Here is a 24,218-nt window from a genome sequence, read left to right as displayed (position 1 = left end):
TACGCCAGCAAGCATAGAGGGATACTACACATCTTCAGGTAGGCAAGCAGAGACTGCTTGGTAGCCACTCATTCCTGAGACCTAATCAGGGCTAGCAGTATAAGGAAGACAATTCTCCATCCCAAAGGAGGAACTTCCCTTGCTCTCTTTGGAATCCTGATAAAGAGACAAAAATAACACACATGTTTTTCAAAAGAGGAAATCCAAATGGCCAACAGACACATGAAGATGCTCAGGATCACTACCCATCGGGGAAATGCAAATTAAAACCACGAGGTTTCACCTCACCCCTGTAAGAAGGGCTTTCATACAGAAATCAACAAGCAACAAATGGTGGTGAGGATGTGGGGGAAAAGGTACCCCAATTCACTGTTGGTGGGAATGCAAACTGGTAAAACCACTATGGAAGATGGTATGGAGATTCCTCAGAAATCTGAATAAAGACCTACCATATGACCCAGCCACCCCACTCCTGGGAATTTACCCAAGGGAAATGAAATCAGCAAATGAAAGAGTTATCTATACCCCATGTTTGCAGCTCAATTCACAACAGCTAAGACATGGAATCAACTGAAAACTGGATAAAGAAATTATGAGATATGTCCACCATGGAACACTATACAGCAGTTAAAAAAAAAAAAAAAACCGAAATCAAGTCAATTGCAACAAAATGGGTGAACCTGGAAAACATCATACTTAGTAAAATAAGCCAGTCCCAAAGAGACAATACCATATGTTCTTCCTGACCTGTGATAACTCATAGACCACCTAAAAGGCAATCTGTAGAAGTGAAATCAACACTTTGAGAAGCAATGACTTGGCCGGCGCCATGGCTCACTAGGCTAATCCTCCGCCTTGCGGCGCCGGCACACCAGGTTCTAGTCCCGGTTGGGGCACTGGATTCTGTCCCGGTTACCCCTCTTCCTGGCCAGCTCTCTGCTGTGGCCAGGGAGTGCAGTGGAGGATGGCCCAAGTCCTTGGGCCCCGCACCCCATGGGAGACCAGGATAAGTACCTGGCTCCTGCCATCGGATCAGCGCGGTGCGCCAGCCGCATCGCACTGGCCGCGCCGGCCATTGGAGGGTGAACCAACGGCAAAGGAAGACCTTTCTCTCTGTCTCTCTCTCTCACTGTCCACTCTGCCTGTCAAAAAAAAAATTTAAAAAAAAAGAGAAGCAATGACTTTGAATAGCCCTTTTCTTGACTGTTGAGGAACATTTTTATTCATATTATTTGTTGAACTCTTAACATAGTTAATCATATGTATATAAAATTAATTGAAAATAGATCTTAGTAAAAAATAAGAATGGGAATAAGAGAGAGGAGGAAGGAGGTGACTGAGAGTGTAGTTGGGAAGGCAGGCATGGTGGGAAGAATCACCATAAAGTTGTAATTACGGAATGTACAAAGTTTGTAACTATAAAGCTGTATGGTTATGCAAAAAATGCACATGAAATCTTTAGAGGGATAATTAAGCATTCAATCACTTGGACTATGTGCTCAAAGTATATTAAACAGTAAAATCACCTCCATATTAATTTATCTAACACTAGCTTGAATTAGGAACAAAGATGGATCACAAATTCTTTCTATGGCTGGAAAATGATACTCAAAACTGCTTATGTATGAACAAAAAGGATTTGCGAGAACAAAGACTTCATTGACAGTAGTTTGCTTGCAAGAGTATCCCCAGAGTACTACAGCAAAGGAGAGAAAGCCAACAAAAGGTGTATAATTGAGCTGGCTACCACTGTGGACAATAGGTTCAGTCTCCATGGAGACCTTCTCAAGAACCATACTGAAACTGCCTCGGGGGCCTAGCATCTTGGCATAGCAGGTTAAGCTGCCACCTGTGAAATCAGCTTCTCATATGGGTGCCAGTTTGTGTCTTTGCCACTCCACTTACAATCCAATTCCCTGCCAATGCATCTGGGAAAGCAGCAGATGACCCAAGTGCTTAAGCCTCTGCAACCCATGTGGGAGACCCAGAAGACTATCCTGGCTCCTGCCTGGCTCATTCCTTTGGGTAGTGAACCAGCAGATGGAAGATATCTGTGTGTGTGTGTGTGTGCATGTGTGTGTCTCCCTCTCACTATAGCCCTACCTTTCAAATAAATAAGTCTTAAAAAAAAAAAAAAAGAAGAAGGGAGGAAGGAAGAAAAGAATTATTGTAGATTAGGGCTGAAATGTGGTAGATTGCCAACAGCAACTCCCCCTACCCTCCCTGCCTTTTCTCCTGGGGCTATACCTACAAGTAGACTGACCAAGCTTCCAAGTAGAGTTGAAAATGGTGAGTCAGAATTGCTGAGTAACTCAGACGATCCTTAGGATAGAAAGCCAGGCACACTATAACTGCATCTGAAGTCACAGGCCTACGTCCCAACAGATCTACCACAGCAACCCAAAGTGCCTGCCTTGAAGAAGAGGAAGTGAGACTGGTAGAAGGTGCTTCATCTCGGTGATGGAGCCAAGACTCAAGTGCAGTTGTCTGATCTTCAGGATCTCTTTTGGCCACTCCATCACCAGTTAGCTAAACCATCTGTTGCTGATTCTTTGAGAAGGGATTTCACTTCTTGTGCCTGGATTTTGACCTTTCAGATAGAATATAACACCATGGCAGGTTTGTTGTTGCTAGAGAAGGAGAAGGAGAAGGAGAAGGAGAAGGAGAAGGAGAAGGAGAAGGAGAAGGAGAAGGAGAAGGAGAAGGAGAAGGAGAAGGAGAAGGAGAAGGAGAAGGAGAAAGGCTATGCAAGGAAAAAAAAAACCCCACTCTTCAGAAAAAGAAAGGTTTAGACTCTATAGGAATTTAAACATTATCATATAATTTCTCAGCCAGCCCCAAATAATCATCTTTCCTCACAGCAGTGGTTTTTGGAAATCCATTGTATACGGTCTTCTGCCTCTCCCCCCACACCTCCTCCTTGCCACCACCAACTATTCATTGAAGCATCAGCATCATATTTTTATACAGGACAAACCAAACTTCCCACCAATGGGAGAACTTTGTGTTGTGATCAGCAGGCATAGAAAGCAATTATAGAATCAAAACCATGAGTACTCAACATTTATTAGGAGTTAATGGGTAATTTATCATGTGTCTATGGCTATCTAAAATAATTTCATATTCTCACTGTGGGAGGTTACTATAGATTTTTGACCCATTTGCCAACAAGAATCCGGAGAAAGGGAGCAATGTCAGAGACTGTGTTCAAAATAACTATCTGTTGCTATTGGCAACTAAGACTCAGAGTAAAATGAACTGTAGGAATCTATGCCCCTTTTTGATTTTCAGATGGCTGAAACTTTTAGAAAAAAGAACTTAGTTTATTTTTGGTTTTTATGGTCCAAATATTTCTCAGAAGGTCAGTAGGCCTTGGGAAGGTTTATATACTATATTTAGATTACCAAAGCTATGTTTTAAAAAAGAATGTTTGGGACTTACTTGAACTTAAAAATGAACTTGAAGATAAGAAGGATGTCAGCTGCTGATCTCACCACTTACATGTCTACATTCAAGGGGATCACCATAGATCTTCATACTTCATAGCAGTTAATTCTTCTCTTGACTTTTCTGTGGTCTTTGTAAGATTTGTTTGGCCTTTCCCCTCAGTACTCATCTTAGGCCTATCCCTTGGACTTGATAAGGCAATTTGACTAACCCATGTATTGGGAGTTTTGCAGTGGCAAATAACATAATATTCAACCACACTGACCTAAAACAAAAGGGAATGTATTGGCTCATGTAATTGGGAAATTTCATAAATTCAGACACATCATGGTACAGGGTCTCAAATGATATCTCCAAGGCTCAGATCCTTTCTGTCCCATGACTCAACTTATTCTGTCTTGATTCCATTCTCAGACTTTCAGATGGGCTGCCCCCCTATGGCTCCAAAATGATTATTGCCTACTTGGAAACAACTTCCTTCTAAGCTAAAATCTGGTAGAAAACACTGAGAGTCTTCAACTTATAATTCTTAAGAAAAGTCCAGAAATTCACATTGATTAGACCAAAGTCTCCGTCCTACCCTATGCCAAGAAAATGCTAATTGGCTTAGGCTTCAATCCAGTTTCCACTTCCAGACCTAGAGTCCCATCTAGACCTCGAGCAGTGGAATGGAGAAGAGATGAATCTACAAGGGAAAGTAGGATGTATTGGCAGAAGCAGAAGAACTGGATGCCAGGGAGGAAAATAAAAAATACCCATTATACTCAGCTAAACCCATTAGCTCTTCTGAGGCTTAGATGGCACTCAGTACTCCAGCCATAGAACTATCTATTCCCCTAGCTTGCCTTGATCATTTTCTTCTTTAAGCCACTGATGTGAATGGCTCTGGGCCTATTGCCTATTATGAAAGACTGAAAATGATCTTACTGTAAGACACAGAGTAAGACATGCATAGTTGAGGTCATTAGAGTCCTGATGGAGCACCTGGCAATATCAGGAACCTACAGGAAGCAGTGTTAGCGCTTCTAAAGTATGTTGATTATATAAACTGAAGCACTTCCGTTAGGTAGGAAGTTAGAAATTAGCCCATGTTTATGAGAGGGGCCTGAGGAAAACAAAGCCTCGCTGAAGCTCACCTTGGAAGCAGCCCAGTACTTTACACTTCAAAGTTCTGCCCATACTCCAATAACTTTATAGGTGGCCTTCCCCCCAAGGAAAGCTCCCCAGGAAAATCCTCTCTCCTCAGCACCAAATGGGTTACCTGAACTGATAACACCGAGTAAAAAAGCCTTTACATTCTTCATCCAAGGCAGACACCCTAGGGGAGGCTCCTCTGCCTGCTGCCAGGTGCCCCCCCAACCCTGCCACCCCCGGTCTGAGTAGTGAAACCTTGGGAGGAATTTCACACAGATTCATGATCAGCAACCCTTTGTCCTGGAGGAGGAGGAGAAGGAGAAATGGTGGGAAGAACTGGACCTCTTTCCCTTATAAGCCCCAGTCTGAATACAGACAGCACACTCACACTCAGCACTCAGCTCTCTGCTGAGCTTCCTGACTGGCCTTCCAGGTATGTTTTCTCCATTTAACCATGTAACCTTGCTTTCCTCAGTGTGAATGACTGGGCACTCCCTCAGATTCTGTCCCATCCATTCTTACAGATGCCTATCCCAATAAGTTTTACTCCCTTGCTTGTTCTCTGTCTCATGTCTGAATTCTTTCTCTGCAAAGACAAGAACCTGCCCTACCATCTCCACTAAAACTTCTAATGTTTAAACATATCTTGATAGAGGAAAAAATAAGTTTTCTTGGCATAAGGATTACTCTGGGTTGAAGGTAGTTGAGGAACACCTAACTCAGGAAAAGCTCTTATTCTAGAAAAAGGAAGACTATTAATAACTCTAATCAATGTAGAAGGCACTAACTTAAATGTTCATAAAAAAAATCCTTAATAAATAACCTTTTTTCTTGGTCACCTTCCTATAACTTACCTCCCCCATCAAGCCCCAAATCCCTTTTACTTAATCTTGCCTAAGGTGCTATATAAGCCTGAAAATCTGGCTGCCTCCTTGAGTGATATTCTTCATGAAAAACCAGTATGTGTGTGTGTAATTAGAACTGTTTTTCTTTTGCTAATCTTTCATCAATTTGATTCATGGCCTCCAGCCACTGAAACTAGGAGGGTAGGTTCCCCACCCCCCATAAAAAAACCTGCATGCCCAGAAGCATTTAACACGGTGACCAATAACATTTGAAAATGCATTAGTCTTTGTTGTCTTAAGAATATTTAAGGGTTTATCCAACAAGCAATTAATCTTTTTGAGATTACTAGGTGCCTGACATGGCTTTTCAAGCCAGAAAAAAAGAATACCAACTTAAAATATATGAACGACTCTGAGCTAAGTAATCAAGTCACTTACTCTGTGACTTTTTTCCCTCAGCATATGAATAGAGCGCAAAGAAAAAGTTTCAACTGAGCGCAAAGAAAAAGTTTCAACTGAGCACAATTTATTTAACATATGTCAATGTACTTCAAAAAGTTCCTGGAAAGTACATATTATGAAACAACTGTGCATGAATTTCAAAAATTTTTCCACTAAAATAAATTTATCTTTTAACTGCATTTTTCCAGGAACTTCCTGAATTATTCTTGTATTTCTCAGGAGTTGATGAGGCCCAGAGATAGATATATAACATTGAAATGACATAAATAAGAACCCTGCCCTCAAGGAGCAAGTAGTCTGGCAAGAAACAACAATAAGAACAATCCACATGTTGACAGCACACATTGCCAAATGTCCCCAAGGGTGACAGTAACCCTGACTGAGAGCCATCATGCTCTTTCCACTTCTCTTCCAATATTCCCACCTGGAAAACAGGTGAGCAGCCACAGGTTCTAACAGGAGAGTCCCTATGTGGCATCTTCCAAGTGGTGCCTCCTTCCCTTTTCTTTCTTTTCTGTGAAATCCTGCTGGGTCAAGGCCATCATGATACTTTTCTGGTTCCATCCTGACTGCTGTGAAAACCTGTGAACTGGAGGAAGCCTCACTGAATAAATTAAAGGCAGGTTCTCACTTCCAGAAATACACTCTGGTTATCTAAGATAGCACCAGGCCACCCAGCTTTCCAGCTGTATCTGAGGCAGGCGTTCACTGGTTGTAGCCTTAGCTAAAACTGCCAGTGAACCAGCAATGGCAATAAATACCAGAGGAATCTCGTGAACTGTGGACTTCAGTTGAGGGCTGTTGCAGTGTGTCGAAGAGGAGCTGGTTAGATTGGTTAGTAGCCAAAAGTTGTCACTAATCTGTGCTGGGAACACATTCATGACTAGTTACCCCTTGCTGGTTTTTTAAACAGGTATGGAAGCTACTTTGTCCATATTGCCTCCAGTCTTTCAGGCATTTCAATAAGAATCTTCCCCTGGAAATTCAGAGAAACACAAATCTTTAATACACTTGAGTCCTGAATATAAATAGAAGTGAGATGCCTTCTGTGAAGAAGACAACATGCAGGAAGATTTAGAGCTCCTCACGAGCTTTGTGAATTCAAATTGCCAATAGAAATTTTTTCTAAATACCCCTTGAATTGCAGAAGTACTCACAAGATTTCTAGGTGTGACTATTGAAATGTGCTGATTTAGTCAAGGCTGAATAGTAAATAGAAGCTCAAGTCAGAGAAAGAATGGAAACAAATCAAAGGAACAGAGTCCTCATTATATCTGCCCTGTAAAGGTTGCTCTTATTAATTTAATTAAGCTCCTGGATTAATTTAGGTAAGCCCTTCCTGATTCATTCCCATTCATGCAGGGAACCCAGCAGGAGCCTAAGCTGGTTCACTGTAGGACTCAAGCATGTCAGGGCATGTTGCAAGGACTTGTGGGTAGGTAGGAGACCCAGTAGGGATTTACTTACTAAGGGATAGAGGAACCTCTGGAGAAAGAATTCCTCCTCTAGGAGACTACCAAAGCAATCAAGTCTGCTACAGGACAATGGTCTAGAGTAGGAGGGATAAAGGGGCCCTGTGGAGGTTGTGGAGCCCCAACCTCCTCTTGTTTTTGAGACTCCTGAAATAATACTTTAAGAAATACCAAAACTAGGTTATGAAAACATTTAACATATTAGTGTTTTTTACACCAAAATTGCAAATAATGGTATTACTTTCAAGATCATTAAAGGATTTATAAGCATTATTAATTCATAATGCATTACAGGTAATGTGATCCAATACAGGGGTACAAGAAAAAGACTGCGTGGTGAACACTCTGCTTTGTCAGGTCTGGTGCAGCTCTCTAAAGTGGTATGAATGCCCTCATGGGGAGTTATGCCATCACTGACTGGTGTCTGTCCCTCCGAACATCTTCCTACTCAGTACTCACTGACCCAGCCTGAATCTTCTCTCTAGGGGGCCGCAGGAAAAGAGCAAGTAGAAACCACAGGAGCTCTTTATCCACAAGCTCTGAAAGACGCTGAACAAGCAGACCTTCTGGTGCCAACGACTTCCTCAGCAACTTTGGTGACTCTGGCAACCACAGGAGTCGGCTCAGACTTCTCCTTGACCAGGCGTCAGCAGTCTTGGCACAGGTGTCACTGGGCCATCACAACACTGCAAGAGCCTTTGACTGACATCAGCAGTAGCTGCATCTTCCAGGCATATTGAAAACAAAGCTATTGGCTATAAGAAAAATCACCACTGAGAGCCAGGGTGGCAAGAAAAATGCAGGTGCCATGGGATAACCATGAAGGTTTTGCTCCATAAATCTTTCTGCATCCTATTCTACAGGGACTAGACTTCCTGGGAAAACACACATTCTGCTTCTCCAACACTGCTTTTATAGGGAAAGGCACACAGGAAATCACTGCCTGTAACTGAGTCTATTTAACTCTTAGGTTAGTATTAAGAAGCCCATACATCCACAGATAAAAGGCTCACTATCCCATATAAGCTTTATAGGGAAGTTTTTAAATGCTATGATTCTGACTTTATGTGCTGGCTCATTTGTCTTATTTCTGGATTAGTTCAGAACTCAGGAAGGAAAAGTGTTATTTATTGTGTCAAGCACTCATAGAAATTACCATTATATAACATCATTAGTCATCATCACTTTATTCTCAGGTTCTAGTATATTATTTGGCCCTAGCAGACACCTAAAAAGATATCTGAGGTAATGAATGAATGAGAAATTATACAATACTTATCCCAGGATAATATTGGAAATATCTGGTTGAAATTTGAAGGGTATGTGACAAAAATAAGGCATATCCAGAGAAAAATTCTTTGATAGTTGACACTGTGGCTCAATTTTTACCTGAATGCCATACCAATACCCTAGTAAACATATGTTATTCATACACTGATTCATATTTTCAAGAAATACCTTTTGCACATTTAATATATACTAGGTATATAAAAAGATAATACCTATTTCTCAGCAGTTCATCATTCTGTCAGGTAGGCAGAACTGGGTACAAGTAACTGAAATTCAGTACCATATACTAACAATGTAAATCAGTTACTACAGTGGCATAGAGGAGGTGACAATTTTGCCCGTCAAGAGAGTTGAAAAAGTTTCCAAGAACTGAAAACCAAAAATTATCACTAAAATACATTGATTTGCAATATGGAAAAGAAAGAAATGCTCAGGACATGGAGCAAACCACCATTTGCAGTTCTTGACATCAGCAAATGGGATAGGCCCATTTGACCCATTTATTCAATAACTTGTAACTGACAGACTATTACAAGAGAACTACAAAACATTTGTGGAAGATGGGAGTGGCATTTGGCACAGCACTTGAAACACTGCTTGAGCTGCCTGCATCCTGTGCCAGTTGTCATCAACAGAAAATCTGGTTGTTCAGAAGTTTTCAGAGAGTTTATGAATAAAGAGCTCCTGTGAGGGGCCAGTGCTGTTGTACAGAGGGTTAAGTCGCCATCTGTGGCTCTGGTGTCCCATGTGGGCACAGGTTTGAATCCTGGCTGCTCCACTTTCAATCCAGCTCTCTGCTGATGTGCCTGGGAAGGCAGCAGAAGACAGCCCAAGTGCCTGGGCCCCTGCATCCATGTCAGAGGTGCAGAAAAAGCTCCTGGCTCGGGGCCAGTGCTGTGGCGTAGCCAGTAAGGCCACTGCCTGCGGTGCCAGTATACCATATGGGTGCCAGTTCAAGACCCAGCTGCTCCATTTCTGATTCAGCTCTCTCCTATGGCCTGGGAAAGCAGTGGAGGATCGCCCAAGCCTTTGGACCCCTGCACCTGCAAGGGAGACCAGGAGGAAGCTCCTGGCTCCTGGCTTCAGATTGGCACAGCTCTGGCCATTGTGGCCAACTGGGGAGTGAACCAGTGGATGGAAGACCTCCTTCTCTCTCTCTCTCTCTCTCTCTCTCTCTCTCTCTGCCTCTCCTTCTCTATGTAACTGTGACTTTCAGGTAAAAATAAATAAATCTTTAAAAAAAAAAAGTTCCTGGCTCCTGGTTTCTGCCTGGCTCAGCCTTGGTTGTTACAGCCATTTGGGAGAGTGAATCAGCAGATGGAAGATGTCTCTCCTCTTCTTCTATTCCCCTCTTGCTGACTTTCAAATGTAGATAAAACTAAAAAAAAAAAAAAAAAAAAAAAAAAAAAAAAAAAAAAAAAGCTCTTGTGGTGGTCTCTACTTGTTCTTTTCCTATGGTCCCCTAGACATAATATTCAGGCTGAGTCAGTGATGATTGAGTGGGAAGACATTCGAGGGACAGACACCAGAGACTGCTCCTGATTCTAGCTTCCTGCCGATGTGCATCCTGGGAGACAGTAGATAATGGCTCAGGTAGTTGAGTCCCTTCCATCCATGTAGGAGACCAAGATTAAGTTCCTGACTCATGGCTTTGGCTTGGCCCAGCTCCAGCTATTGCAGAAATTTGGAAGTAACCATCTCTCCATCTTTCCATGTCTGTCTGTCTGTCTCTCTACCTCTTGGCCTTTCAAATCAATTAATTTTTTTAATCTTATAGAAAATGGCATAGAAAGGTAAGTTTATTTTGGTGGAAAAAATTTTTGAACTCCACGTATAGTTTTTTTCATAATACTCACTGTTCATTAACTTCTGTATCTTGTCTATACAAAGGACTTCCCTTGGCCTATGGTAGATTCAAGTAAAACAGAAAAATGACCAAGTTACCCATAACTAGAAGTTTAAAAGGGGAACATAGAGATTACATGGCTGCTATCTTAAGACTGAGCTCTCTCAGGCTCTATGCTTATATGATGTTTAGTACGCATAGGGATTCTTCTAGTGAGGAAAAATACAATGAATTAGAGCTCTAATCCAAACTCGAACTTATGATGTGAGAAACTTTCATTAGAGGATCAGATCCAGAAAAATCTTCAAACTTTTGAGCATTGTTTTGTATTATAGGCAATAGAATATGAAGTTACCTTTGGATGGATTCATTTGCTTTAAACATGGACTCATTTCAATTGTCTTGGATATGATTATTCTAACCTGCAAGATATACACTGGCAGAAATGCATGTACCACATGACCCTCTTCCCTGGCTAGAGCTAATAAGATAAAGGTTGGTCATCCAAGATGGACCAATCTCTCTCTAGAACTAGAATTGGGATTAAGAAACATTTGAAAACTACTGATAGCCATGAAAATAATATAAACATAGACACTGTGCAACCATCTCTCCACCTTGTGCATAGAAAAGCAAAGGCCAGCACATGAGGAGGGAAGATGGTGCACAATGAGAAAGGGCATGGATGAGTCCAGCTGCTAGCGGTGGAAGTCCCTATGAAACAGCTTTAGCTGCCACTTGTGGGTCCCACTGCCCTCTAACATGTTCTTACCCAAGGCTGGGAGAAGAAAGCCAACCTCCATCCTTGTGAGGGAGTCCAGAAACTAGGCAATCTTCAGCTAGTGGACTCTGAGGACATTCACATCTAAGGTTTATATTCCTCTGCATTATAATTTCCTTCTGTGATAATAAAACCTCCCATAAAGTTTTGCTATTACAGTGTGGTCTTAGCTTAGCTGCAAGTAAAGGAAGGATTTGTGTGGCATGGTAAAGAGAACAGACTTTCCTCACCCTGAGTTCAGATCTATGATTGCAGCATCAATTTTAAGGTAGGATGTTCTGGAACTGCAGGAAGTGACCAGCAGGAAACCGAGTGATAGTCCATGATAGAGCGGAGTTCACCAGCTTGTAATCAGGCAAAGCAGAAGCCTAAGTACACATAACCTATCTGGGAACCATCACGTGGCAACCTTTTCCCAACCATTTCTCCTCATGCATGCTAGAAGGAAAGGGATTGACTACATGCTTAACATCATTTCCTCTTGAGCACACAGAAAACTATATCTCCTAGACCTTCTGCAATGGCCAAAGAAACAATACAGGAAGTCATGTAGGCCACTTCCAGGCTTGTATCCTAAAATTTCCATGATACCCTCTCCCTGGTCTCTCCTTTATTTGCTTAAGTCAGATGATACATGGAAGGTCTCCAAGAAAGCCCTAGAAGGTGGCAAACTCAGAGACAGAAGGAGCTCAAATCCTGAGTCATAACTTTGCAGAGAGTTGCCAAACCTGTTATGAACTGTGATAAAAGCAAGAAATAACCATTTATTGTGTTAAGCCACTGAAGATTTTGAGGTTGTCATGCTACTGCATCTAACATTAATTACTCTGAATAATGCAACAGAATAAAAATGTGTCTAGAGTTCTTTTGTTACACAGATGAGGGCCTTTGAACCAGCACAGATTTGCATTACACAGATATGAATCAGACCTAGATTCTTCCCCAAAGAGCTCACAATCCAGTAAGAATCCTAGAGAAGAAGTGACAATAGAAGGAAAAACAGGAACCTAATGAATGACCTTGTTTTCCTGTTGTAGACTTTAGTGATGAGGCACAGAACCACTAAGAAATGTTTAAACAAAGATTCTCATAGGACCATACCCTTGACAAAATCACTAAGAACTGAGAGCTTGTCTTACAAGTGGTGAAGTCATTATCCATGTATTAAAAGGAGTGCTTGTTTTTTGTCTGATCAAGTCATAAGTTATTTTTGGGGTAAACTTTCTGCTTTGCCCTGGTTTTGTCTTTTGCTTTCATGTGGCTATTGGAAAATAAAACAAATTAAAGAGACATTATACTAAGTCAGTCTTACTGAACCAAGACCTTGCTAATACTATGCCCTTTAAGTCAATATGTTAACTACAAACCAAAATATGACTAAAGCTGTAAAAATTGTTGACTGGACATGACAGGAGGAATAGCTGTTCAGCTGAGACAGATGAACTTTTTATTTCTTTTAGTTCTCTTTGCCCATCTTCTTGGGAGCTGAAAAAGGCACCAAATTAGAGGCTGGTGATGGCAGTTATTTCACGGTCTGCCAAGCAAAAGTGAGTGGAAGGAGCTAAGTAGCCAGGAGAAGTGGACCTGTGGCTGTCATCCCCAATTTCATTTTTATTCAAAAGTAACTTATGATACATGCTACAAAACAGATGAACCTTGGAAACATTATACTAAGTGAAAGAGCCAAACGCAGGGAAAGCCATATTGTGTAAATCCATTTATATGAAATATCCCAAGTAGGCAAATCTATAGAGACAGAAAGCAGATTAGTGGTTGCCAGGGCCCTGAAGAGAGCAGGAGAGGGAGTAATGACCACTGCTTAATGGTACAAGGTTTCCTTTGGGGGGTGATGAAACTGTTCTGGAACTAGACAGTTATGATGGTTGCACAACTCTGTGCATGTACCCAATGCTACTGGATTATATGCTTCAAAATGATGAAAATGGTACTTTTATGTTCAACTTCCCTCAATTTTTAAAATATTTTATAAAAGTAGCTTAATATTTTTTGCCTTTCTTGCCCCCTACACTCCTGCTTTGTCTCCTATTCACCCTTCCTGAAGCTATAGTATTAATAATGGCAGCACTAATAACACAGAAATTAAACACAATTCACTGCAGCCTGACTGGCAAAAACACAAAACTCAACTTTAGTGGAATTGACTGCTAAATCAATACAAAATCTGAACAAGGAAATCATGTTCAATTAAATCTCATGGAAGATTATGCTTCTACTCTGAGCTGAGAATTATAGGTTGCTGGGATGGACATTTGGTACAGTGGTTGAGATGCTGTGTGAGCCACCTGCATCCCAAACTTGAGTCCTGGTTTCAAGACCCAGCCCTGCTCCTATTTCTAGAATGTGCACCCTGGGATGCAGCAGGCGATTATTCAAGTTCCTGGGTCCTTACCATCCACATGGTAGACCTGGATTGAATTCCTAGCTCCTGGCTTCATCCTGACTCAGCCCTAGCTAGTAGATCTCTGTCTCTGTCTCTGTCTCTGTCTCTCTCTCTCTCTATATATATATATATACTTATATATATGTAAGTAAATAAATTAAAAGCTAAAAATGTATATGCTCCTGGATGGGAAATTAATAAACAAAGAATAAAGAAATATACTGAAATACTTTCTCTCTTCCACATGCATATTGACATTGTGATAGGTTTAGTCATTTTTAAAAATTTTCTTGCCCCCAGAACTAGTTTTTATAGCAAACTAGGTTTAGACAGTGAAGAACTGTCGCTCCCCCTCTTCGTGGAGGAGCAACACAAGACCCTGCGCTGTTCTTTCGTCTGCTCGGCCCTCCCCGGGTTTGCTGCTGGTTCTTCCCGGGTTGGCTACTATCCCTTCCACCTCCGTGGAAGGGCAGTTCCCCCTGGCCGCATTCCCCACTTCCGCAGGGGAGCGGCACACCACCGGCCGGCTTTCTCGGGGGCTGCACGGGTGTTCTTTCAGCTAGATGTTCCCCATAGATGTTCCCGGTGCATGCCGTCTCTCTCCTCCTTTATAGTCCTCCTCCGCCAATCCCAACTCGGCTGCCCACACGCCGAGCACGCTGCTCTCCTCCAATCAGGAGCAAGTCCTACAGTTTATTAGTTGAACTGGAGGCAGCTGTGCGGAAGCTGTTTACTTCTCTCCCAGCGCCATATTGTGGGAGAGCAGATGCATAGAACAAGTCTTAATTCCAGTAACTCAGTCCAGTCCGGCTGCTCCCCACAGATCCCCCTTTCTTTTTATTTTTTGGCGTTGATACGCGCCTGTCTTCGGTGTCCCGCGGCACACACTCTGCTCTACTTGCTAGAGTTGCCACAGGCTCTTACAAGTCCTATCAATCAGGAAAACCGAATCCGGGTCCTCTCTTCGCCATGTTGTGAGGAGGTTTTTAGGCGCTGATGCGTGCCTGTGTTCGGTGCCCTGCAGCGCATGCTCTGCTCTGCCTGCAGGGGACTTACAAGACCTATCAGGCAAACCGAATCCAAGCCTTCTCATTGCCTTATTGTGGGGGAGACTTATTAGTGTTGGTTCGTGCCTATCTTCGGTGACCTGCAGCTCATACTCTGGTCGAGCTGCTTGCTGGCGCTTACCGCCTTAATCAGGCAGACCGAATCCAAGCCTTCTAATTGCGGTATTGTGGGGAAGCCTTACTGATGTTAATTCGTGCCTGTCTTCGGTGACCTGCGGCGCATAAGCTGCTAGCCGCCCAGGTGCTCATCGCCTCACTAATCGGGCAGACCGAATCCAAGCCTTCTAATTGCCATGTTGAGGGGAGGCCTTTCTATTTCTCTATTTCTCTATCTCCGGGCATTCCTATTTCTCCCATTTTACTTCTATCTTCCAGCATTCCTATTTTCCTCATCTTACTTCTAAACTTCTGTTTCTCTTATCCCCGCAGCTTCCCGGCGCCTCGCCCTGCCGGCAGCTTCACGGCTCCGCGCGGCTTCCTGGCACCTCGCCCCGCCGGCGGGTTCCCGGCTCTGCGCGCACGCTCCGCGGTCTCCACGCACTTCGCGCCCGCACCACGGCCTCGCGCCAGCGTTCCCTATCTATTCACGCCCCGTGCTCTCTCTGCACGCGGCGGCTTCCGCGAGTAACACAGCGTAGCTTACGTGTCCGCCACTAGCATTCAATCTAAGTTCCCCGGGCTAGCCTGGCGAATTCAACCCAGCGTACGTCTCCGCCCCACGGTTTGGCTTCCCGTCCTTTGCTCCCCGGGCTAATCAGACGGATCCCAACCAGGCTCACGTTTCAGCTTCTGGTTTCAACTTTTCGCCCCCTATTCCCGGGCTAACTTGAGAATCCCAAAGTGGCTTTCGTGTCCGCCTTGGCCTGCACCCCACGGCTTCAATTTCCCTAACATTTTTCTCTACCCGGTATGTTTCCCCAAACTTTCCTCCAACGATATTCCTCCCTCATTTCTCCTGGCCTCTCCCCACAGTCCGCGTCCGAGTCTGTTTGTTCTAGCTTTCACTTTCGCTTTCGACCTTAGAGATTTCTCCCAGCTTCCCCCCGTAGTCCGTATCCGAGTCTATGCCTAGGCTTTCAATAGCTTCTTCCGGCACCCTTTTCGTCTGGCTTTTCCCTAGGCTGTTTGCTAGTCTCTCTCTCCGGTATTTTCCCTAGGCTGTTTGCTAGTCTCTCTCTCCGATATTTTCCCAATTCTTCCCGTTTCTTCCCGTTTCTTCCCTCCTAAGTTTGCTATCCGTCCTAGGTTTCCTATCCGAGTCACGGCACCATTATGTCGCTCCCCCTCTTCGTGGAGGAGCAACACAAGACCCTGCGCTGTTCTTTCGTCTGCTCGGCCCTCCCCGGGTTTGCTGCTGGTTCTTCCCGGGTTGGCTACTATCCCTTCCACCTCCGTGGAAGGGCAGTTCCCCCTGGCCGCATTCCCCACTTCTGCAGGGGAGCGGCACACCGCCGGCCGGCTTTCTCGGGGGCTGCACGGGTTCCCTTAGATGTTCCCCATAGATGTTCCCGGTGCATGCCGTCTCTCTCCTCCTTTATAGTCCTCCTCCGCCAATCCCAACTCGGCTGCCCACACGCCGAGCACGCTGCTCTCCTCCAATCAGGAGCAAGTCCTACAGTTTATTAGTTGAACTGGAGGCAGCTGTGCGGAAGCTGTTTACTTCTCTCCCAGCGCCATATTGTGGGAGAGCAGATGCATAGAACAAGTCTTAATTCCAGTAACTCAGTCCAGTCCGGCTGCTCCCCACAAAGAACAGTAGCTGAAGGGCAGAAAGGGATTGCTGATCCCTGGGGAGTCACTCTGTGCATATCACTGATGCTGTGCCAAGCAGGTATGTAGAGGGAGGAAACCTGAAAGAAATGAATGGAAAGATGCTTGCTTTAACTCCCTTCCCGCCCTACTCCTCAGCCAGGCTTTCTCTTCAATGAGAGGATTTAGCATCTTTGTCTGAGTTGAGAAATAAAGGGCATGGCTGGTGAGAAGTTGTATCACTTCACAAAAAGCCTCACATCTTCAACCAGAGGCCACAATCTGTTCTGTTAGATGATTTATAAACATCCCAGAATGAAAAATTATGAAGATGTCATCAGCTTCTCCATGATCTAGCTCAACAGAGGGCAAACACCACTGGGTCAGGTGCTACCTCCTAGCACTTCTTTGAAGAAGATGTCAAGAGGATCAAACCAGATGACTGCCAGCCTCAAAAGCAGAAGTGTGCTGGAGCTGGCTCAGCTCACAAGAGCCAATTATTAAATTTTCAGAAATTTCGCAAGCCAATTGTTTTTTTCCTGATTTTTAAAGATTTATTTATTTATCTGAAAAGCAGATAGGGAGAGGCAGAGAGTCAGAGAGAGGGAGCTTCCATCTGCTGGTTCACTCCCCAAATGACCACAATGGCCAGGGCTGTGCCAAGCCAAAGCCAGGAGCCAGGAGCTTTCTTACTGGTCTCCCATGTGGGTGCAGAAGCCCAAGTACTTGGGCTATCTTCTTCTACTTTCCTAGGCACATCAACAGGAAGCTTGATCAGAAGTAAAGCAGCTAGGACTTGAACAGGCACCCATATGGGATACTGCCATTGCAGGCAGTGGTTAACCCACTGTGCCACAGCATTGACTCTGCAAGCCATTTCTTAAATGAAACAATATTTTAAAAATTATATTACAAATAATTCTGAAAGAGCCCTTAGTTTAATGGTCTTAGTTTGTATGAGGTAATAAATAGTAAATAAACTTTAGATTATGTCAAGGTATAATCACAATAAATTTACTGGGAAAAGATCCAGTAGATTGAGATGCAGCTTAATTTGTTACATCATGGTTAAATTGTAAACATAGGTTGGTTATACATACATTACTTCAGCAATAATCAACAAAAGCATTTTATAAGAATCAATTGGTTGGCCGGCGCCACGGCACACTAGGCTAATCCTCCGCCTGCGGCACTGGCACACCGGGTTCTAGTCCCGGTCGGGGCGCCAGATTCTGTCCCGGTTGCCCCTCTTCCAGGCCAGCTCTCTGCTGTGGCCCAGGAAGGCAGTAGAGGATGGCCCAAGTGCTTGAGCCCTGCACCCCATGGGAGACCAGGAGAAGCACCTGGCTCCTGCCATCGGATCAGCGCGGTGCGCCGGCCGCAGCGTGCCGGCCGCGGCGGCCATTGGAGGGTGAACCAATGGCAAAGGAAGACCTTTCTCTCTGTCTCTCTCTCTCACTGTCCACTCAGCCTGCCAAAAAAATAAAAATTAAATAAAAATTAAAAAATTTAAAAAAAAATTTTTAAAAATCTAAAAAAAAAAAAATTAATGGGTGGCCGGCGTGCAGCTCACTAGGCTAATCCTCCACCTGTGGCGCCGGCACCCAGGGTTCTAGTCCCGGTTGGGCGCTGGATTCTGTCCTGGTTGCTCCTCTGTTGTGGCCCAGGAGTGCAGTGGAGGATGGCCCAGGTCCTTGGGCCCTGTACCCGCATGGGAGACCAGGAGAATCACCTGGCTCCTGGCTTCGGATCAGCGCGGTGCACCGGCCTCAGTGCCCCAGCCGCGGTGGCCACTGGGGGTTGAACCAACGGCAAAAGGAAGACCTTTCTCTCTGTCTCTCTCTCTCACTGTCCACTCTGCCTGTCAAAAAAAAAAAAATCAATTGGCTACATGGATCCATAATGAAGTGTTATATTTTATTATTACTTGTAAAATGTATGCCACATAAACTTTATACCCATAATGCACTCATAAACTTACATTTTATTCAGAAATTCAGTTTTGAACATCAGCACCACACCACTGCTTAAAGGTCTATAACTCTATGAGACCTGAAATCAGTTATTTGTTCATCTTCCCATTGTAAAATGAAAGGAAGAAGGAAAGGAGGAAGGGAGGGAGAAAGGGAAGGAAGGAAAGCAAAGGGTATTTTAGATAATCCTACTTTTCAAGCTAAAATAGTGAATAAAGTGATAGCCATGAAAGACACAGGGTTCACTCTTCACATAGGTGAAGCATGTGACCTCCTACCCACATGAGAGTTTCCCTAAGGCTGGGCAATTCAGAAATATCTATCCCTCTGGCTTGCTCAAGCCTGCTTCTTGAAATTCATAGAATGTAAGTGTCTTTCCTCTGGGTAAGTACCATCTCCCATAGCTCTCTTTTGTCTCTAATCATACTCATTAGCACCTTAGTTCACATTCGTGTATAAATAACTAGATGTGACCTCAAAAAGCACTGAATTTCTTCCCAGGAAAGTTCTGTTGTGGAGAGGAAGCTGAAAACAAATTCCAAGCATGGGATATGGCTTTGCAGTATAGGCTCAAAATGGGGACTCTCAGACAGTATTAGCCCTAGGAGCTGGGGTCCTATCTGGGAGCAGAAGAGCTTTGAAAGAAGAAGTGGAAATGTGCTGGAGGCCCTGTCACCACTGAGCCAAAAGGTGCAGATGCTGGCCTTGAGCTTGCACGTTAGACCCCACACAAATAATGTGGGGATTAGAGTGACCCTTAAGGTAAACGGAGTCTGGGTGATAAAGGTGTGTCAGTGTAGGTTTATCAGTGGTAACTAAGATACCATTTTTGGGGTGATTTTGATTTTGGGAGGCTGAGTGGGAACTTTCTGTACCTTCTACTCAATTTTACAATGCACCCAAAACTACTCAAAAAATACAGCATGCTTTTTACAAAGAAGTTTAGGATCATAGTTTCAGGTAGCTACAGCTCACTCAGAAGTGCCCCTTCCCTGTCCTGCCATTTTCACTACCTTTCTGTGTCTGTTACCATGACAGTAACAACCACAGAAAGCTATGAATATAACTTAATAAATAAAAAGGTTTAGATGCATGGATTTACACATTCAAAAAAAGGGGGGCATAATGAGAGACCAAAACACCCAGTCTCACTCTGAAATCAATCAATACCTAATGTTTTACTCTCTCAAGGCCATCCCTCCTCTTGGTCCTTCCAATCAAATACTATGACTCCTCTTTTTTTAAAAAATATGCACCTCAATCTCTTTTCAGATGTTTGTTTTACCTTGTTTACTATGACCACCCTGCTCTTCAAAATATGTATTTCACAATACTTTCACATTACTTTCTCTTTCACATTTCTATTACTTCTCCTCTTTTCTTTTTTAAGATTTATTTATTTATTTGAAAGTAAGAGTTACACAGAGAGAGAAGGAAAGGCAGAGAGAGAGAGAGAGAGAGGTCTTCCATCCGCTGGTTCACTCCCCAAATGGTCGCAACAGTCGGAGCTGCGCTGATCCGAAGTCAGGAGCCAGGAGCTTCTTCCAGGTCTCCCATGTGGGTGCAGGGGCCCAAGGCCTTGGGACATCTTCTGTTGCTATCCCAGGACACAGCAGAGAGCTGGATCAGAAGTGGAGCAGCTGGGTCTTGAACCAGCGCCCATATGGGATGCCAGCACTTCAGGTGGCAGCTCTACCCACTGTGACACAGCGCCAGCCCCTACTTCTCTTTTCTAAACATACACTTGAACTACTCTTCAAAACTATTATCAAGCCTTTGAAGTTTATTTACATGTGATGTAAGTAGTTTCCTCCCTTGTATGTTCCTGGCAAAGCCGAAGGGTCAGGACAACATCGGGTTGTGCTTATGTGTGAAACAGACTCTAAAGCTCGTGTTAAGATCCTGGCTGCTCTCCACTCCCTTCTCTTTCCTCATGCCTATGAGGGATCTTCAAAAAGTTCATGGGGAATGTGGATTATGAAAAAACTATGCATGGATTTCAAAGTTTTTTGTACTAAAATAAAGTTATTTCATAATTCCAGTTGTCAACAAACTTTTTGAAATGTCCTTTATATTTTAGTTACTGGCCAGAATCACATATCTTTCAGAAGAGGGTTAGGAATGAATCACTAACCACATACAAGGCAGGGTTGGCTGTTAGCAGGGACAATAAATGGCAAGATTGGCAGTGCCAAGAGGAAATTAGTCAAGGAAGCAGCTCCCATGTTCCCTGGGCTGAGTTTGACCTTCATCCTACTTGCCACATCATTCTAAAGAGGCTTAAGCCTGTGTGTCTGAGTCTGCTTCATTCAAAGAGGGCTCTTCCACAGCTCCCTGGCAGCCCAAATCACCCTTCTCCACCTGCTCCTCAGTTAGCAGCTGTTCCCTCACCTGACCAGTTTGAATCTACCCAAACCAAACATACAATCAAGTGGTCTTTGAAAATTACATTTTGAGGTGTGCATTTTTTTCTGTTTGAAAGTTCTTGTGAAGACAAATTAAACTTCATTTCCATATCTTGTGATTAACTTTTCCTGATAAGAATAATAGTTCACCAAACTGGTACTGTTCTAGAATGTTTCACAATGTGTGATCACTGTACCAGTTTCTCCTCTCATACAGGTCACTGGCCCACAAATTTTTTTTATTTTTTTATTTTTTTAACTTTTATTTAGTAAATATAAATTTCCAAAGTACAGTTTATGGATTACAATGGCTTCCCCCCCCATAACTTCCCTCCCACTCACACCCCTCCGATCTCCCGCTCCCTCTCCCATTCCATTCACATCAAGATTCATTTTCAATTATCTTTATATACAGAAGATTGATTCAGTATATATTAAGTAAAGATTTCAACAGTTTGCACCCACACAGAAACACAAAGTGTAAAATACTGTTTCAGTACTAGTTATAGCATTACTTCACATTGGACAACACATTAAGGACAGATCCCACATGAGGAGTAAGTACACAGTGACTCCTGTTGTTGACTTAAAAATTTGACATTCTTGTTTATGGCGTCAGTAATCTCCCTAGGCTGTAGTCATGAGTTGCCAAGGCTATGGAAGCCTTCTGAGTTTGCTGACTTCGATCTTATTTAGACAGGGTCTTAGTCAAAGTGGAAGTTCCCTCCTCCCGTCAGAGAAAGGTACCTCCTTCTTTGATGGCCCCGTTCTTTCCACTGGGACCTCACTCACAGAGATCTTTCATTTAGGTCTTTTTTTTTTTTTCCTAGAGTGTCTTGGCTTTCCATGCCTAAAATACTCTCATGGGTTCTTCAGCCAGATCCGAATGCCTTAAGGGCTGATTCTGAGGCCAGAGTGCTGTTTAGGACATCTGCCATTCTATGAGTCTGCTGTGTATCCCACTTCCCATGTTGGATCGTACTCTCCCTTTTTGCTTCTATCAGTTAGTATTAGCAGACACTAGTCTTGTTTGTGTGATCCCTTTGACTCTTAGACCTATCAGTGTGATCAATTGTGAACTGAAATTGATCAGTTGGACTAGTGAGATGGCATTGGTACATGCCACCTTGATGGGATTGAATTGGAATCCCCTGGCACATTTCTAACTCCACCATTTGGGGCAAGTCCGATTGAGCATGTCCCAAATTGTACATCTCTTCCCTCTCTTATTCCCACTCTTATATTTAACGGTGATCACTTTTCAGTTAAAATTTAAAAACCTAAGAATAATTTTGTGTTAATTACAGAGTTCAACCAATAGTGCTAGAACAAAAAAAATACTAAAATGGATAAAGTATTACATTGTACATCAACAGTCAGGACAAGAGCTGATCAAGTCACTATTTCTCATAGTGTCCATTTCACTTCAACAGGTTTCCCCTTTGGTGCTCAGTTAGTTGTCGCTGATCAGGGAGAACATATGATATTTGTCCCTTTGGGACTGGCTTAATTAACTCAGCATAATGTTTTCCAGATTCCTCCATCTTGTTGTAAATGACCGGGTTTCATTGTTTTTGACTGCTGTATAGTATTCTATAGAGTACATGTCCCATAATTTCTTTATCCAGTCTACTGTTGATGAGGCCCACAAATTTTTTAAAAAAGATTTTATTTATTATTTATCTGAGAGGTAGAGTTACAGAGAGGGAAAGGGAGAGACAGAGAGAAAGGTCTGCTACCTGCTTCACTCCCCAAATGGCCACAATGGCTGGAGCCGGGTTGATCTGAAGCCAGGAGCCAGGAGCTTCTTCTATGTCACCCACGTAGGTGCAGAGGCCCAAGCACTTGGGCTATCTTTCACTGCTTTCCCAGGCCATAGCAGAGAGCTGGATCGGAAGATGCTGGCACTGCATGCAGAGAGGATTAACCTACTGCACCATAGCACCAGCCCCGGCCCACAAATTTTGATATCCACAGATACTCCCACTCCACGATCAGACTGCAAAGTTCAGATCAGAGGGCAGGCATCACCTGCTTCCCTGAATGCCACTTCTTTTCCAAGATGTTTCCTTTGAGAAGTTACTGCATGCTCCATGTTTTAGTATGGCTCTTTTTTCTTAAAACACTCAGCTCTAAGATAGTTCCAGTTCATGGATCTGTCTTCCCATACACAGCTCTCAAGAGGACGCAGAGAAAACAATCCAATGCAGAGAGAGTACCTAGAATCTGAGTTAAACTTTTAACTTAATTTATTGAAGCTCCCTATATTTTTATAGGATAACAAGAGGGATAATGACTGTGTAAAGCTATTCTTAATTAATAAGTAGAAGCCAAATAAGATTATGATTCCCAGAGAATCATCAGTTGCTCACACATGGCCAGGTGGTTAAAGGTAAACGCATAGTAGGTGTGTCTAGGAGTCTTCCTGGGAATATTGTCCCTATAATTACCAAACAAGAAAATCACATGATTCAGGTAATAATGTCCTTGGCTGCTGTTTTACTGATTCCATTGGATCCACGGAAACATGAGAGAGGAAGAAGCCAGAAAAGGGATGGTCTGCTCTGTGGGATTGCATTCCGTGCTTGATGTGTTGAAGCCATCTATCAGCACACACTCCTCTTTACTTGGCCTGCTGGAAACACTGATTTGCCATCTGTCTGGCAGCATTTATAGGTGTTATAAAATGTCAGAAGTATCTCCTTATAGCTGAACTCACCCTTAGCAAGGGTGTCAGAAAGGGCTGGGCTGAACATTGATCCTTGCTGAGTTGTGGCTTCTGGGTTACAGAGAGAACCCAACAGCAGCCGCTAAACCAAGAGAGGAAATACAGAGGCTGGAGGCAACTTAGTGGTTACATTAGGGCTTGTAATATACTCTCTTTCTCCCATATAAAGCCTCCATACTGCTAAAAAAATAAAATAAAATAAAAAGTAGTAGCTGTCAGTTTGCCTCTGTGGCTTTTATACCTGCTTACTTAGAAAGTGCTGTACCCTCCAGAATGGCAATTATCCTGGCTCACCAAGGGGCCATGATAGGCAACCAGCCATCACTCCTGCTGGAGCACCTCCCAAATGGAAAAACTGATTACTGAAGAAATGCAGAATGGAATATTAGACCATTCCCGGAAAAGTTCAGATTTCCAGAACGTCTTATCTTTGACATTGTTTTTCTAAACAAAACTTGGGACATACGATCTGAAAAAGTCTTTTTGAATTCTCCTAGGGGAGTGAGTCAATTGGGGCAATCATGGTTCAGAAATCCAAATAGAATTTCTGGGACAATCTGAGATTATGAATAAGAGGACATCAAGAAAGAATAGTAGCTTTTTTGTCATATAGATTTG

At 43.3% G+C, this 24,218-nt stretch overlaps 1 long non-coding RNA gene across 2 annotated transcripts in view; it reads right to left on the bottom strand.

Moving 5' to 3' along the window:
• Positions 1-24,218, bottom strand: part of LOC103350966 (uncharacterized) — an 85,631-nt gene that overhangs the window by 16,702 nt on the left and 44,711 nt on the right. Inside the window, exon 4 of one of the 2 annotated variants that reach the window (XR_011381460.1) lies at positions 15,956-16,595. The exons of the other annotated variant lie outside the window; for it this stretch is intronic. This is a non-coding gene — a long non-coding RNA (uncharacterized lncRNA). Of the gene's footprint in view, positions 1-15,955; positions 16,596-24,218 lie in introns of those variants that run through there. 2 annotated transcript variants of the gene reach the window in all.

The sequence above is a fragment of the Oryctolagus cuniculus genome, chromosome 13, assembly GCF_964237555.1.
Source record: "Oryctolagus cuniculus chromosome 13, mOryCun1.1, whole genome shotgun sequence".
Lineage (NCBI taxonomy): Eukaryota > Metazoa > Chordata > Mammalia > Lagomorpha > Leporidae > Oryctolagus > Oryctolagus cuniculus.
This window is presented reverse-complemented; position numbering and strand designations above follow the sequence as displayed.